We start from the raw sequence: 17,458 nt of genomic DNA on the forward strand, positions 1-17,458 counted from the left end.
CTTGTTTAGCTGGGCATGTGAGCTTGCTATATTTGATGTACTGATTGACAGCAAATGACAGGGGCTTTTGGAGCACACTGTAGAGGAACCAATAACACATACACAAAGATAGGAAAGGGTGCAAGAATGACAGTAAGCAAGAGAAGGAATCAAGCATTATGCATCCACCATTTTGGTCCCAAAAAGGGTTTTACAGCATTAAGTTTCTAGCATTATAAATAGCAATTCAGGCAGCTGGTTTCCCTGTTGTGTGACAATAATGAGGATAATGATAGAAATTGTGAGATGGCATCAGGTTTCATAGCTGTTTTTCTCCATTTTGGTTGTCACTGTCATTCTGTCATTGTCCGTGGTATTCAGTTGGAAGGATGGTAATGATTATAGGTAAGTAGTGAAATAGCAAGGTGATTAACAAACAAACAAGGGGAGGTGGGGGTGGAGAAAGTTTTTAGTCCTTTTAATTTGCTGCTACTACAGATGTCAAAAGACTATATTTGTTGGAATGTTTACTTTAGTTTGATATTCACAGACCAATTTCAAAATCGATCTATGCATACCAAAATTCAATGTACTACACCCAGTGGTCAAAGCTGGAAGTATTTTTTGGAAGCGTTGGGTGTGTATGAGCTCCAGTTTTCAGGTGAAATGTCCACAGAGTGGCGCCATAAGCGAGTTGTAAATTTAGTTGTTTTTAGTTGTAAATTATGTAATACAGTAAAGAGGAAAGCATATTTTATTAACTATATGCCCAAACCCCAACCCCAACCCTAAACTTTGTAAAAATGTAATCTTAGAGGGAAAATACAACCTCTGAATCGCACACATCTTTGATTAGATGAACGTGATTATAGCATGTTTGGTAGCATCATATCGACTTCCTGTGTGATCATGTTGGCAAGTGTATGGATGTTCATTAGGTGTAAGGAGTTGGTGCAAAATTATCACGTGTTATACTGTATTGTTAGTACAAAGGAAGAACCCTGTATGCTAAAAATGAACTTTACTTAAAAATGAAAATTATGTAATTATTTACTCACCCTCATGTGGATATAAACCTGTATGACTTTTTTTTTCTTCCATGGAACACATGAGAAGAACTTTTGTAGAATGTTGACTCAGGCTAACATTCTGCCTAACATATCCTTTTATGTTTCATAGTAGAAAGAAAGCCATACATGTTTGGAATTTTTTTTTGGGTGAACTATCCCTTTAGGTCCTTATTTGCTGAAAATCTACCGTTTTGCCATAGGTAGGGCTGCCAACATTCTTCCAGTGAATTAGGATAAATTCAAGTTTTAAAAATGGGACATCTTGTGTTTTTTCTGCTGGACTCCTGCATGATGGTTAAAGAGGTCTACCTAGAGCTTGTTTACATAGGAAAACAATTGAAAAACAGTGCAGACGGACACCAAAATGTGATAGTTGTGAATGGAACCTTATACGCATTATATGAAAACAGCTTTAATGCAATGACCTGGAAGAACCAAAATATTATCAATCATCACTTTTAATAAACACTAATATTTGCGAAAAGAATGAAGTTTCAATCAGTGGAGAGAGACAATATTTTCCCTTCAAGTATTCTCCCCATTAAAATTGGGGTCATGCGTTTGTAGACAGTATATGACTGTTAATTATAATGATAATTTGGCCTTCCAAAATGAAAATGCTTTACATGAAAAAAGTACATTTCTCCTTGGATTACAGTGCTGTTGTTTTGGAAGTAAATAGTTGTAATCTCAAGGGAATATTTTATTTTGTAAAAATTTTTTCTTTTTTATATATATATATATATTTTTTTTTTTAAAGATTATTACATTTAATTGAATTTTGTTATATACTGCTGAGTCAAAACATTATGACCACGCACAGGCCACCACTCGTTGATCATCTCCTAACAAGACCACATGCCAAGATCTGGGTAAATTAAATGGTAAATGAACAATCAGTTCTCATAATCAACGTGTTGAATGCATGAGAAATGGGCAGGAGTAAAGACCTGAGTGACTTTAAAAAGGGCCAAATTGTTATGGCCTGGTGACTGGTTCAGAGCATCTCTAAAACAGCATGGCTTGTAGGGTGCTCCCGGTCAGCAGTCGTGAGTACCTAGCAACAGTGGTCCGAGGAGGGACAAACCGGCAACAGGGTGTTAGGCACCCAAATCGCATCAATGCGTGAGGGCAACTAAGGCTATCCCGTCTGGTCCGAACCGAGAGTAGATTAAACTGTGGCACAAGTCACGGAAATTTTAATGATGAACACACAGTGCATTGCAACCAGCTGCATATGGGGCTATATAGTAGCCGCATGATGACCCTTATCCACTATCGAAAGCACCTACAATGAGCACGCGAGCATCGGAACTGGACCTTGGAGCAGTGGAAGAAGGTCGCCTGGTCCGATGAGTCCCATTTTCTTTTACATAATTTGGACTGCCATGGACATGCGTGCCGTTTACAAGGGAAGTGATGGCACTAGGATGCACTGTGGGAAGACAACAAGCCAGTGGAGGGAGTGTGATGCTCTGGGCAAAGTTCTGCAAGGAAACCCTGGTCCAGCCATTCGTGTGGATGTCAATTTGACACCTGCCACCTACCTAAACATTATTGCAGACCAGGTACACCCCTTCATGGCAATGGTATCCCCTGATGGCAGTTGCCTCTTTCAGAGGGATTATAAGCCCTGCCACACAGCACACTTTGTTTTTTAGGAACATGATAAAGAGTTCAAGGTGCTGCCCTGGCCTCCAAATTTCCCAGATCTCAATCCGATTGCGCATCTGTGGCATCTGCTGGACCAACAAGTCTGATCCCTGGTGGCTCCACCTTGCAACTTACTGGACTTGAAGGATCTGTTTCTAATATCTTGGTGCCAGATACCATAGGACACCTTCATGGGTCTTGTAGAATCCATGCCTCGTTGGGTCGGTGCTGTTTTAGTGGCACGCAGAGGACCAACAGCATATTAGGCAGGTGGTCATAATGTGTATAATTGGGCTCATCAGAGTATAATTGAAATGTGTAAATCTTCATTGTGCACCTTCATTCAGTCTGTCTTCCAGAACAAGTACTGGTATATGCAATGCAATGTCAAGTCATGAACGTGCATTTACTGATGTTTTGGAATCACAATGATGAGAAACAATTATCATGCACTCGAATGCTATATGTTTGTCAAAATTCTCCTGCCTCTGACAGAAATGTGGGCTGATTGTGATTGATCTTTTCCCCGGCCGCTTCTGCAAGTGTGGCATCCATGTAACGTAGCAACGGCAGATATCTCACAACTCATGCGAAAGGTGTGTGTCTCAGGTCCATTTCGATTGGTTTGTGAAACATTCTCAGTAGTCTGGTTGTGAGATGCTAAAACACAAAAAAAATGGCATCCCATATGGATTTCATACGGAACGCATTTTTGTTCCCTTAAATATGGAATGATTTCAGAATATACGGGATGGTTGGAAACCATAGCTGTAGCTGTTAAATCCTATTTGCACTGGAACAGCAACACAATAATATGCTGCTGATGCTAACATTACATTTACTGAGTATATACTGAATGTAGGCCATATATCTTAATGCAGGCTATACATTTGTTTGTAATGTTTGTGTGAAATTTTTTTACTTCAAATGACTCCATTGAAGTACAACAAACCTTGAAATAAAAACACAAATAACTTTAGCACAGTGCTGCAAAAACTCTTGTGTGTTTGCTTTTCAGTATGTTGTGGTTTGACCGGCCCATTTACTGTGTGCCCACCTAGGTGTCAAGATTGGCTGTTAAACTATGCTAGCTTTACCTGTCAGCGCAGACTAATCACAGAATACAGACCTTACCTTGACTTACCTCAGGGGCCTTACTTCTATTATAAGTCAAGCCAACTGTCTGTGTGGTTGCTTATCATGCCTACTAGTCCAATAGGCAGAGAAAGTAGCTAAAGTGAAATGTCTTGTTTTCTTGTTATACAGTTGTAAATCAGCCTAAACTAAATGGGCTAAATTTGATAGTACTCCTCTGCCCAAGTAGAACTTACCCAGAATGCCTTATGAATCCTGACATAGGGATTACCATTTGTCCTTGTTGACAGACTGGTAGGATGAGGTAGTTATCACAATAATGTGTAGATTTTGTTTGTACATTTTATAAAAACCTAATTCCAGATCATAATTAATTTCATTATTTTTTAGTATTGTTTACGTAGAGATCTGTATGTGAATAGGGAGAGTAGTAGAGAATATAGCAAGAAGAGAGGTGTAATACTGAGAAGTTATAGAGTTATAAAATCTGTTTATGAAAGCTAATTGTTTAATTTTTTAAATGTTACAATTCTTGTATCCCATCGTATGTAAAAGGCAGAGTCAACTATAAGTAAGCATTGTAGGCTCTGTAGTCTCAGTTGTTTGAGTGACCCGTCCAGCCCGACAAAGCAACATTGACCATATCTGTTTGTACAACCAATCCCACGCTAAAAAGCTAATTCACCATCAACCTTTTAAGCCGAAGTGTGTAATTTCTATGACACTAGCGTCATCTAACAAAAATGAATGAATAAATAAATACATAAATAAATAAGGACTGTTTTCAAACAGTTTCCCAAACAGTCAGCTAACAGATAATCACACCCCAAATCATGCCATTGGTTGAGCCAATGTTGCTGTGTTGGGTTGGTCGGATGCTTAAACAGAGCAATGCTTTAATAGCACCACAGAGGCACACTTTTTAGGGAAATCGACCTAAAATTGCCATCTTACGTAGTTGCATGTTGCCTGTGCATATTAAACTGAGATAGGAGAAAATATTTTAACATAGAAAAAATATGACAAACTTTAGCTTTAAAAAGAATACTCTACTAGTGTGAAATGTCATTCTTAAGTGTTTCATGTTAGTTGTCTCCATGCTTATTAAATGTTAGTTGTCTGTTTGACACTGAAATGTTGTGTACATGATTTTAGTGGCACAAAGTTGCCCAGCTGTGACAGAGTTTCTGATTGAGGCATGGGAGAGAAATGAGGCCATGCTGGTGCAGTAATTTTGTGGCCTCTGTAGTAATGTGCATAGAGGAGAAAGAGAGAGACAGAAGAGGCTGTGCTTGTATAAAGCTGTGGTCTCCGCCTCCAGTCAGCTGATAAGAGTTGTAGAAATCATCCAGCCACTATGAAGAATTCTGTTATGCCTTTGGATCTTTTGCATTTAAAATGACACACTCACAGGCACACAGTTTTCACGTGAGAATATGTGTGTGATGCGCATATACACACACAAGTTCTCATATCGTGCACACACCAAACTGCATTTTAATATAGCGCATCTCATTATTTCCCCCAACACAGTTTTTCTCTTCTGTTCTATTTTCTCTTTCTCTCTCTCTCTCTCTCTCTCTCTCTCTCTCTCTCTCTCTCTCTCTCTCCCTGCACATACTATCACTTATTGCACCAGGCTAAAAATATCCAGCCCAATTTTGGACATCCAAGATGCTGACATCACTAGTCCCACTCTCTGCAGGATTTGCATGGAATTGAGAAGAGAATGAGAGCATGAGAGAGGGAGGGATGAACGGAAGGAGAATGATCAGGCCACAGAAATAGGACTGCAAGCCTCCATACTGCACACAGTGAACATTCTGCTATTCACCCCTATTTAGGTGAATGGGCATTTATAGCCTGTCCTATATAGCACTAGTCCTATATATTCACAATATCAAACTTTCAGTAGTCGATACCAATACCAGTGATACAAATTTCTATACCACAAAAAACTAATATGTAATATGAATATACTACTAATACGAATTTACAAATACAGTGGAGTTCAAAATTCTTGAGTCCACATTGAAAATGTGTGCAGATTCAAAATATAATTTAAACCTGGAAAGAAGACAAAATGAAAACAAAGCAACTAGGTCACTAATCAAATACGTTGTGACATTGACCATGCTAATTCCTTTGAATGAAAGGTCAGATTTCCTGGTTTTCATTGAAGAACACAAGATGCTATTTGGAACATTCTCAAACAAGGATCATCAGGTTTTGCAATTTGTACTAACATATGGAGTACATGGCAGCTTGAGTGTCATTAGAGCAAAAGGGGAAATATATATAAAAAATTGTAAAACATTTAAAAAAAAAAATTTCAATTAAACTTTTTACTAGAAGTGTTATGCTGATAAAACTTGTATTACATTTAAAAGAATAATGCAAAATAAAAGCATTTCCAAAAGTAGATTCACTTTTGGATTTTTAAAACCCATTGTACAGTACATAAATACCACCTTCAAATATTTTTCAATTAAAGGGATGAAAAATGAAAATTCTCTCATCATTTACTCACCTTCATGCCATTCCAGATGTGTATAACTTTCTGTCTTCTGCTGAACACAAAGATATTTAGAAGAATATTTCAGCTCTGTAGGTCCACATAATGCAAGTGAATGGTGACCAAAATTTTGAAGCTCTAAAAATTACATAAATCAGCATAAACGTAATCCATAAGACTACAGTGGTTAAATATAAATCCTTATCTTCAGAAGTGATATGATAGGTGTGGGTGAGAAACAGATCAAAATTGATTTTTTTACTATAAATGTCCAATTTCACTCTACTTTTTCAAAAAAAATAAGAGGTCTTCTTTGTTTTTGGTGATTCACGTTCTTCGTGCATATTGCCACCAACTGGGCAGGGAGGAAAATTTATTTAAAAAAAAAAATGGCTTAAATTTGATCTGTCAGGTGTTCAGATGGAAGTGGTTAAGTCTTAGGGGACCACCATGAGAACTCAACTCAACCCTCTCCCTCTCCTCTCTGTTTCAACCGGGGCACCCTTACTGAGAGTATGGGCCTAATTGCCTAAAGACTCTCCATTGTTGGGGTTTCTGTAACACAACTGGTAGAGTATGGAACTAGCAATGCCATGATTATGCGTTCAATTCCGATGGAAATTATACTGATAAAATGGATAGTTGGAATGCGCTGTAAGTCACATTGGATAGAAGTGTCTGCCAAACATATAAATGTTTACTAACACCATAGAATGAGACTCAAAGTTTTAGTTGGGATGTCCCGAGACCATTTTTTGAGAATGAGTAGAAATACGATACTTCCTTTTTGATAATCGCCGATACGATACATGCTTTTTTGTTTTACTTTTTCTGAATTCTATATCAACAGTTAAATAATTAAAATAAATAAGTCTAAATAAATGACTTCATTAAAATTTTTATTAAAAGAAAATAGAACAATGAATTTTCGAAATAATATTGTATTATCTTCATCAAATGAAGTGCTTTTACACAAAACCTCACAGCACAATCCAAAATACAACACTGGAGTTATTTTTGTCAAAAAAGAGCTGCATAACAGAGCAGCACAGATGTGCGATATTGGTTAAATAAAATACAATTGCTATTGATTTATTATTATTATTAATAGTAGAAGTAATCCTAGTATTACAGTGAAAATTACATAACTATACAGTAGTGATATATTTCTGTCATAATTAAATTGAGCTATTATTTTTGTGGAGGCTTTTATTTTGGAGCGAATCCCTTTCCGTTGCAGTGTGTTTTTGACGGTTTCCGTTGCAGTGTGTTTTTTCCCTATGCTACCGCTATGTGACCCAATGTGATTATAAAACCGCAAAAGGCTGCTATTTAATTAAGTAAACATGTATGTGCTGTAAATAAGTCTGTGCGTGACTCGCGCTACATAGCGAATTAGCACTCTACTCGCTGTCATCTGCTACAAACAAATGATGGTGTTTTCCGGGTATGAGCCAAGGAGCTCTAAATGGTATCTGCAATCAGTGTCGGCACAACACCGGCTTCACACATTAAATTCGAAGCATGCAGCACATGCAAACAAAATATTTGTCTCATTGAATCGCAGTCTTTGCGGTTTAATAATCACACTAGGATGTAACGTGATTTTAATTTGTGACTATTTAGGCTACGGACTGACATTCGTACATCAGATGGTATCGGTTTTTAGTATCAGAGCATTTTTACGAGCATGAATACAAGTACATGAGTGCTGTATCAGACCCGATTCCTATATCAGTATTGATATTGGGACATTATGCATTCCTGCTGTAGATAGATTAGTTGAGTCATGGTCCAAATTTCAAACTCTTTGGTTGAGCATTGTTACAGTAGGTCAGTATCCATCACTGGCTTGTTCATTTTCATGAACCTTACATAGATTAGATAGGACATGTGCATTGTGATTTTTTATTATACACTTCTGACACTCGTTCTTGAGTGCAAACATTTACAGAGACATTTTGTACTTGTTGGAGCTTTTGACGTAGTCTTTTATTTTTTTTTTCAAAATCACCCCACCATTGCTTATCATAGTTCAGTCTCTTTTCACTTAAGCGTTAAAGCATTATATTAAGCTAAGTTTAGTTTATGAAAACATGCCATTTTAAATGCATAATGTTGTAGTGCATCATCAAATATTTTGTATATACCATCTGGCATACCGGGCATGTTTGGGCCAATCAGGGGAGGAATAGCCATTGGGATAACCGAGCGGGCTGGAGGGTCGGCCGCGAAACGTGCTGAATGGGCCGTGATAAGCTAAAATGAGCCGTCGTGTTATGCAGAACCGACCACAAAACGGCAGCGTGAATTCTCCTCCCAGTCCAGCCCTGACTCGGTAACATGTAGAAGATATAAATTACAATTTCTGCTGCTACATCCCCAGACTCTCTCTTAGGATGGCCTGCTTTTAGCAAGGGCTACTATTGCCCTGGCTATTTTAAAATCCAGTGCCACAGCATCTGCCTCAAAGGCAGATATCTAAGAATATAAGGATCATAGGTTTTACATGGCCCTTTTTTAGCTGAAGCTGTATGATGGGAGTTCTCTAGAGGTTTTTCACAAAAGTGTGATCACTAAAAACCAGGAGAGATGTTTTATGTATAAATCTTTTGTTGCCATGAAAATGAAGGTGGATTGCTTTAAGCAGTTATATTTAAGAATAAATGTAGCAAAAACCATGTTTGTGACCCATGTTTTCATTTAGTAAAAGAAGCCTTTAAAACTAGTAGCTTTGAATTGAAACATTTACAGAGAATAACCAAAGTGTGGCATTAAGTACAAAGTTACAAGAGTATTTTTTGTTCTTACTAAAGAGCAGATATTCCGAGCATGTAGTTGGGTTGTTGAAAGGGCTGGTTTGAACTCTGTTTTGGCAAAAGCTAGCCTGTCCAGTCAATAGCAAATCATAGACCACCACTGATTTGAGCTCATGATGACCTTGGCTGCTGACAAAGAAATATGTACATGATATTTTGGTACTAGTTTCACATACACATACACATTAATGGGAATGGGTTGTACATTAGAAATCTTCATTGTATTCATTGTTTTTCTTACATTTTATTCAAGAATACAGCGTTTGTGGCATTTGATGCAGGATGCAGTGTCAGTGGACTGGAGTGTGGTGGCCTTAAATTCTGTATGCTCTCATATGAGACAGAGCTAGGCTATAGGCTAGCTGCAGCATCTGCACATTAACCCTGCTGGCATAGCACACAATATCTCCATACTTAACCTCATCAGACTTTATACATTGGTGTAATGATGGAATAGTCTTCCACCTTGTTCACATGGAAAGCCTAAGCCCTGTGCTGGTGTTGTTGTGATCCTATACCCCACAGACGCCCAAGAGGTAGCCTGCCATTTGTATTGCTTCTTTAAAAATGTATCATGTTATTGCTATGTTGTTTTGGATGATCAAAATAGCTTCTCTGTGCATTGTAGCAGTGAAAGCTTGCAACAAATAAATAGTAAAAAAATAAAGAGTGGTAGTGCAGTTGCATACTTGCATAGGGTACATGCTAGGTTAACAAGCTAACCGGTTAGCTTGTGAGTTTACTGAAGAAAATAAACAGAATGAGAATTGTTTAATTTAAGTGTTTATAGCTTTGGTAATACAATATGATATGTGAAATATAAGGTTAAATACAGTAATTGTCAGTTTTCAGGTAAATGGGAGTCAATGGAGGCAGAAACAAAACATAGAGAGTATGTTTAGAAAATTACTTAAAAGTAGGGTTGGCAACTGTCCTGTATAATATCAATCGTCCCGTATTTGACGGAACAAAATTGCGTTCCATTTGAAATCCACTATTTTTGTTAAGTGTTTTCCCTCCAATAAAAATCTATTGTAATGCATGGTTACTTAAAGCTGAAGTATGTCATATTTGTGACACTAGTGCCACTGAATGGAATTGCAGAAATAATAATGTTTTTAAAACAGCTTTCTGAATACGCCTCTGCAGTTTACAAACAGTCAGATAGTCCCACCCCCAACTCATGCCATCGGTTGAGTAACATTGTTGGGGGGGGTCTGAGCAGGTTGCTCAAAACAACCACAGGAAATTTATAGTGCCTCAGAGACAGAGTGTTTACAGTGTAAGATATTTGGTATGCAACATTTAGGAGGGAACTTTAAAGTGCCCTCCTAAATGTTTAAAATGTAAGGGAATTTAGGGTCTCGAAATATGTGAGCTATGAACTAAATTAAACTGTCCTTACATTTATAGGTAATGAAATGTATAATGGAATTAGTTAAATTAGATAAATGACAAATAACTAGATTATTCTCCACCGTTAAAATCATAATACAACATCTAGTTGTATCCGCTCACAATTTCTACTGTAAGGAATTTGCTTTAATAAGTGAATTATGATGAATGAACTTATTGAATTGATTTTATTCTCATGGCTTATTGAAAATAATATCACACGTATTTTGGTACAGCTTTGAAGCTAAATCTTTAAGAAATGGGGATGAGATTATTTATCAAAATATACCACAGTCACATCATCTTTGAATACAGAAAAACGTTATTACTATTCTAAATATAAATCTAATCTAACACATATGTACATGAGACAGGTTGGTGAAAAGAGTGACAGAATGTGAAATAAATTATCAATACAGTGAAAATGAACTTTATGGGGTCTGTTGACAATGCCTTAAGAACCATTTATCCTTCTTTGAGTCTACATCGATTTGCTATCTGATTATCCAAATTATTTAATTAATACACTAGCACTTTTAGTAAAATATTGGAGATGTACTTGCGCTTAGTGTTGTTTCCTTGCGTTCTTTGTGTTGCTTGATTCTTGGCGCTTGGTCGAAAGTTCGTTCCGTCGATGATTTGGACCTCTGTAAGATTGTATATTTATTGTCTGTATGAATGATGATGTTGTCTTTGAAGCGAGACCTTCTCATGAGAGTGTGAACCATAGAGAGTGATGAGAATTCTCAGGACTTTGAGTCCCAAGCTTCCTTGGACCTCACATGGCATGGACCTGGTTCCAACGAGATCCCGAGAAGACCACGAGGGAAGAGTCAGAGCGAAGTCTGAGCAGTCAGTGGAGCAGGAGAGACGACGAGAGACGAGAGGAAGAGAGGAAGAGAGGAAGAGAGAGTGTTCTTCCTGTTTGGAAACATTTGAACTGAAATTGGCCGCATTCCCAAAGGTGTCCTGCGTCAATCAGAAGTGACTTTTCAGAGTCACATGGTCAACTGGGCTGTCTTTTCTGACAGTTGATTTATGGTCCTTTGTTTCAGATTCTTACAAATCTCCCACTCAAAAATAGTGCATATTTAATCATGAAATTTTATATCTTGAGAATGGTACAAGAGACATGATATTCATTGTCATCAGCTTACTCTGCATACGCCAGCGAACGCTTACATACTAAACATGACATTTTTTTCATTGATATTATACCTGTAGGTAACAAAACATGAAAATTCCTGGTTACAACTCATACTGGTTAATTCCTTGGTTATACCACATGGATAAAACATTACACACATTTTAAAAGGTACATCAGGCTATAATCATTAATTTGTCAGTTATACAAGTTACCACAGTTCAAAGAAAATTTCAGAATTACCTAGCAAGACTAGGTCTTGTATAAATCGTGTATTTAAATGCATTCTGTAAATTTTAGAAGGCTAAATCGGTAAAGTACTCTGACTGAGTAAAATGTTCCTGGATTAAGATGAAATGTCTTAGTAGTCGTGCAATTCTGATGGTCTTTTGGAAACCTTTTAAGGAAAAGTCTGCTTTAACTCTGTGTGGAAATTCAGAAGGTCAGCCTGAGGGGCCTTTCTGACCAATGATGATGCCTGGGTTGTTTAATTTATGACGGTGAAGAATTCCAGGATTGCAAAGTTTGAAAATCCCTAGACTGAAATCATGTAATTTCAATTGTTCTGCACGTATAATACTAATTAATGTATTAATTAGTTAGTTACTGTGGCAGGGCGGAGGGCGGGCCGAGTCGTGATCATACACACCCGGTCCCGTATTAGGCTAATCAAGCTTCCGAGGAACCTGCTTCGCTGTCTCCTGACTCCTCCATTGCTTAACGAACGTGTTCACAGTGGTGCCAGAACCCGGGTTTGGAGGAGAGCGCCGCTATGGAGTCTTCACCGCTGGCCGAAGTTATCAACGCCCTCACCAACATCCAGAAGACACAAACACACACGACGGACATGTCCGCTAATGATCTCTCTCTCCCGCACGACACCCTGCAGTCGACCTTTATACCTCGGAGGCTTGATTAGCCTAATACGGGACCGGGTGTGTATGATCACGTCCCGGCCCCGCCCTCCGCCCTGCCACAGTTACATTAATTAGAAAATGAATGTATGAATGGCTTACTAATAGTTGCTGCTGCATATTAAGCTGGAATAGGAGAAAGTATTTGAATACTGGAAAAGTTACATACTTTAGTACTAAGTACTTAAACATGTACTTTTTCTTTAAGGGGCTGTTCACACTGAATGCGTTTTTGTATCAGTCTGTACTGTTTTCTCTAGATGAACCTCTTTAACCATTGCGGAGTGTCTCATGCCAGAGCCCCATTGGAGAAAAACATTTCTTTACGTATTTGAATCTTGATTGACCTGTATTTGGCTGGTAGAAAGTTGGCTACCCTTTTTAAAAGGAGTTTCATAGTGTTTGAAAGAACATAACCTACCTAGAGCCTACTACTGCATACTCATCCTGACAAGGAATTTTGAAGCAAGATATACATGGAAAGTCTTAGCTAAATTAGCACGCTATCGGCATGTTAAGTGTACAGAACAACAACATACAATGCACAGTATGTTTGCTACTCACTAAATTTCTTTCAACTGTAGCATGATTTCACACATGTGTGCAAGTGTGTCTGATGATCTGCTTGGTACAGTTATAAAGGGCTGGTGTTTCACAACACTTAGACTGGGACCCAAATAGAACTTTGTCTCATTTAAGAATTTAAGGGTAAATAGATAATATATATATATATTAATGAGTTTCTTTTTCTTTTCTTTTCTTTTTTTCTTCTTTTTTTTTTTTTTTTTTACATATGACCTCTTGGCAATATTGTATAATTTACAGTCATGCCATTGAAGCCATTTTGAATTGATATTTTTATTTGTGATTGGATCATCAAGAGTCTACATATAGGCTAACCCTTTATCATAAATGAAAAAGAGAAGTTATGAAAATTATAAATTGAATACTTTACCGCTTCTTCTATTATACCACCTCAAAGTGAACCAGTTCATTGTAGCTATGCTCTGCAGTACAAGCCTCCAAAAAAACACAAGTAAACATTTTAATGGCAATCTCGACTTGAAGCGACTGATGAAAAATGGTTGATGACTGTCTACAATTAGGTGACAGTTTTATTGATAGAAATTATACATATTAAAGTCCCTATTAAATCGCTTGACAAACACGGTTTACTTTCCTGTGTGACGTGTGAGCAAATGCTACTAAATCATAATTCCACATCAGGTGCACCATTTGGGACAGGGCCTAAAACATGGGTGACTTAACATATATTTTATTGCCACAGTTGTAGTATTTTGTGTTTTTAATAAGCCGCTACTATGCATCATCTTATTTCATGCATCTCATGTCAAAGTAGCACAAATGGTGTTCTAAATATGATCTGAATGTGATAGTTTATCTGTCTCAGATATTATAATCATGATGAACTTTTCCTTGAGAGCAAACTGAAATAACTCACATATGCTAATACATGTTCTGGCAGTTCTTCCCCATCTAGAGAGTTATGTGTAGGATGAGTACAATTAGAGCAGTTATCTTCACCCACCATTTCCAGACATGCTGTGAATGTATGGCTGATATAACCCTAGATGTTTTACGCCTCAATGAGACCTGCATTTTACAGACATTTGTGATGGACTCTGACACGGATAAACGTAAACAAGGCTTAAGTCTGTCCAACAACCTGTTTTAGTTCTGCCAGTCAGTCTGGTGACCCTAATCCATTACCTTCACATCAAAGAGAGAGAGAGAGAGAGAGAGAGAGAGAGAGAGTGTGTGTGTGTGTGTGTGTGTGTGTGTGTGTGTGTGTGTGTGTGTGTGTGTGTGTGTGTGTGTGTCTGGGTGGGTGGGTGGGTGGTAATGCTAAATAAATAAATAATACCTAGACCATATTATTGTAATAAGGTTCGTGATACTTGTAACATATAACTAAAATATATAAAAAAACACTTTAATATCAATAAGTACATATTTAATATGTATTTACTAATGTTAGTTAATGTTAGTACTAATGTTAGAACAGACATTATTCATGCCACTACACTAAAATGTAAACATTTTATCATATTTACACAGTAAGTTGATATGGAAAATACTTTAGAATTTTAAAATTAATTGTATAACTTAATGTAAGACCAGACCAGAAAACAACATGAAAACATTTGTAACTTCTGAATGAAAGATGTTTACAATGATGAACCGATAGGTGTGTCGCCATTGTACAGAGATGAATCATAGTTAAATATATGTAAATGTCTGCAAAAGTCAAATTTGCCGATATTTGTGCTAACCGTTATAATTTTTCAGAGGCTTGGCATGGATCAAAGCATGCTAAGCGCACAATATCATGCCAAGCACACAATATCATGCCAAATATCACAATATGTTGCTAGGTTATTTGACCCATATGTACTTTGCACAATCACATACAGGTAAATTAACCACAAGGAACAACATTCTTGGTACCTAAAGCTAGGGATGTCCAGATACCTTTTTTTTGAGAATGAGTATGAGTTCCGATACCTGTGTTTCTTCTGAAATTCATATCATTTCGATGTTATAATCAAAATGGTGTTTAAATAAATAAACTCATTAAAACTTTAAACGAAGTATAACAATTAATTTTCAACATGATACTATATTGTTTTTATAAAATGAAGTGATTTTATTCATAACCTCACAGCACAATCCTAAAAACACATTGGAGTTATTTTTGTCAAATAAAGTGCTGCATGACAGAGCATCACATATGTGAGATATGCCTCAAATATAATACAATTACCATTGATTTATTATTATTATAATTATTATTTGTAGTATAACTACAATACAGTAGTGAATAACTACTATACAGTAGTGATCTATTTCCATCATACTTTTTCCATTTCAATTGAGCTTTTATTTTGGCAGAGCTTTTATTTTGAAGTGTTTCTGTGTTGTTATGACCGAGGAGATCTGACGTTATGACGGCAGCTTCCCACTCCGGAATAGCCAGTCGCTACATGACTCAAAGTGATTATTAAACCGCACAAGGCTACTATTTAAATAAATAAATATCCAGTCTGTATATGACTTGTGCTAAAAAAGTGAATTAGCACTCTGCCTGCTGTCATCTGCTACAAACAGAGCATGTGATGCTCATAATAGTGTTTTCAATGTATGAGCCAAGGATCCCTTAAAGGTATGAGCACTTTGTGTCTTTATACCTGCACAACACCGGCTCCACAAATTCACAAGCACTCACATTTAAAATGCTGCATGTGCAAACTGTATATTTATTGAATTAAATCTCAGCTTTTGCTGTTAAATAATCTCACTAGGTAAGGGGACCTGGGTAGCTCAGTGGCAAAGACACGGGCTACCAACCCCGGAGTTCCCTTGTTTGAATACCAGGGTGTGCTGATTGACTCCAGCCAGGTCTCCTAAGCAACCAAATTGGCCTGGTTGCTTGGGAGGGTGGAGTCACACAGGGCAACCACTTTGTGATCGCTATAAGGTGGTTTGGTCTCAGTGGGGTGCGTGGTGAGTTGTGTGTGGTTGGGATCCACCTGGACCGAGGTGAGTCACTATGCCATCACGAGGACTTAGTTTGTACATTGGGAATTGGCCATTCCAAATTAAGAGAAAAAAGGAATAAAATAAGTCAAATTAAAATAATAATCTCACTAGGACATGAGGTGATTTTTATTTGTGCGCTGAATGTTTACATAATGACATTCGTACATCAGATGGTATCGGTTTTTAGTATCAAAACATTTTTACGAGTATGAGTACCAAACCATGAGTGTGGTATCGGACTCAATTCTGATACAAGTATCATATCGAGACATCCCTACCTAATGCACTTATGCTTGAAAAGATATGCTCACACTTCTCTGCTATTTTCTTATGTGGTTTATGGGATAGCAAAGTGTCCAGAAGTTGCAGAGGCTCTGTATCATGAACTCTGAGGTCTGACATACTCATTTGACATACTGCTTTTTGCATTCTGTGAAATGGAAATATGGACATGGGACTAGTGGAGCTTAAATGTGCACAAAATTGGTAACAGTGCATTTTTATATTTGTAGTATGCCAAATTGTCATGTTATGTCTCACTTCTGTTCTTTCCCTCTACTCTGTCTCCCTCTGTTGGTCGTTCTATGTTACTTTCCCTGTCCTTTCCTCCGCTCCCAGCTGTTTCTCATCTTCCCTGAGTTCCTCATTAATCCACCTGTTCCCTCTTTCCTCTGATTAGCTCTCTATTTCTCTCATCGCTCTCACTACATTCTCTGTCGGATTCTCACTCTGTGTTACTATCTCTAGAAGCAACTACAGCCCTGTGTGTCTCTGTCCAGAGTCCTGTCCTGTTGGCATCCGCCGTCACTAAACTGTTCACCGGTAAAGGCCATTCCCTATCTCTGTGCCCAGTTACCTGGCGCCACGAGAGAGTGGTACTCTTCAGCTACCCGTGGACTAACTACAGCTCGAAGGAAGCATTTGTTTTGCCATTTTGTTATCAGCCCTCTCTGCGGGCTGCTTTTGTTTGTATTCCTCTCAAGGAGAAGACTTTGTGTTGGCGTTATTTTCTGAGCTTCATTAAAGACTCTGTTTTTATACATACGCTTTTGGGTCCTCACTTACCTTCATAACAGAAGAATCCGACCAAGATGGACCCAGCGACTCCGGATCCTTCACGGACTGCCGTCAGGTTCCAGGGCGCGATGCTGGGCAGACACGAGATGGAGCTATCTGCTGCGCAACATGCCGTCGAGACCCTGGCTGCTCGAGTACGCCCACCTCACAGGTCAGGTACACCTTCTTCGCCTTGATTCATCGGTCGCCTCCAAGACTCCTGTGCCTCCTGAACCCAGGATCAATAACCCGCCGTG

General features: G+C 37.9%; 1 protein-coding gene across 2 annotated transcripts in view; it reads left to right on the forward strand.

The window, feature by feature from the left end:
* stox2a (storkhead box 2a) overlaps positions 1 to 17,458 on the forward strand; it is a 97,361-nt gene that overhangs the window by 39,829 nt on the left and 40,074 nt on the right. The window lies entirely within an intron of this gene.

Source organism: Xyrauchen texanus, chromosome 5 (genome assembly GCF_025860055.1).
Source record: "Xyrauchen texanus isolate HMW12.3.18 chromosome 5, RBS_HiC_50CHRs, whole genome shotgun sequence".
Lineage (NCBI taxonomy): Eukaryota > Metazoa > Chordata > Actinopteri > Cypriniformes > Catostomidae > Xyrauchen > Xyrauchen texanus.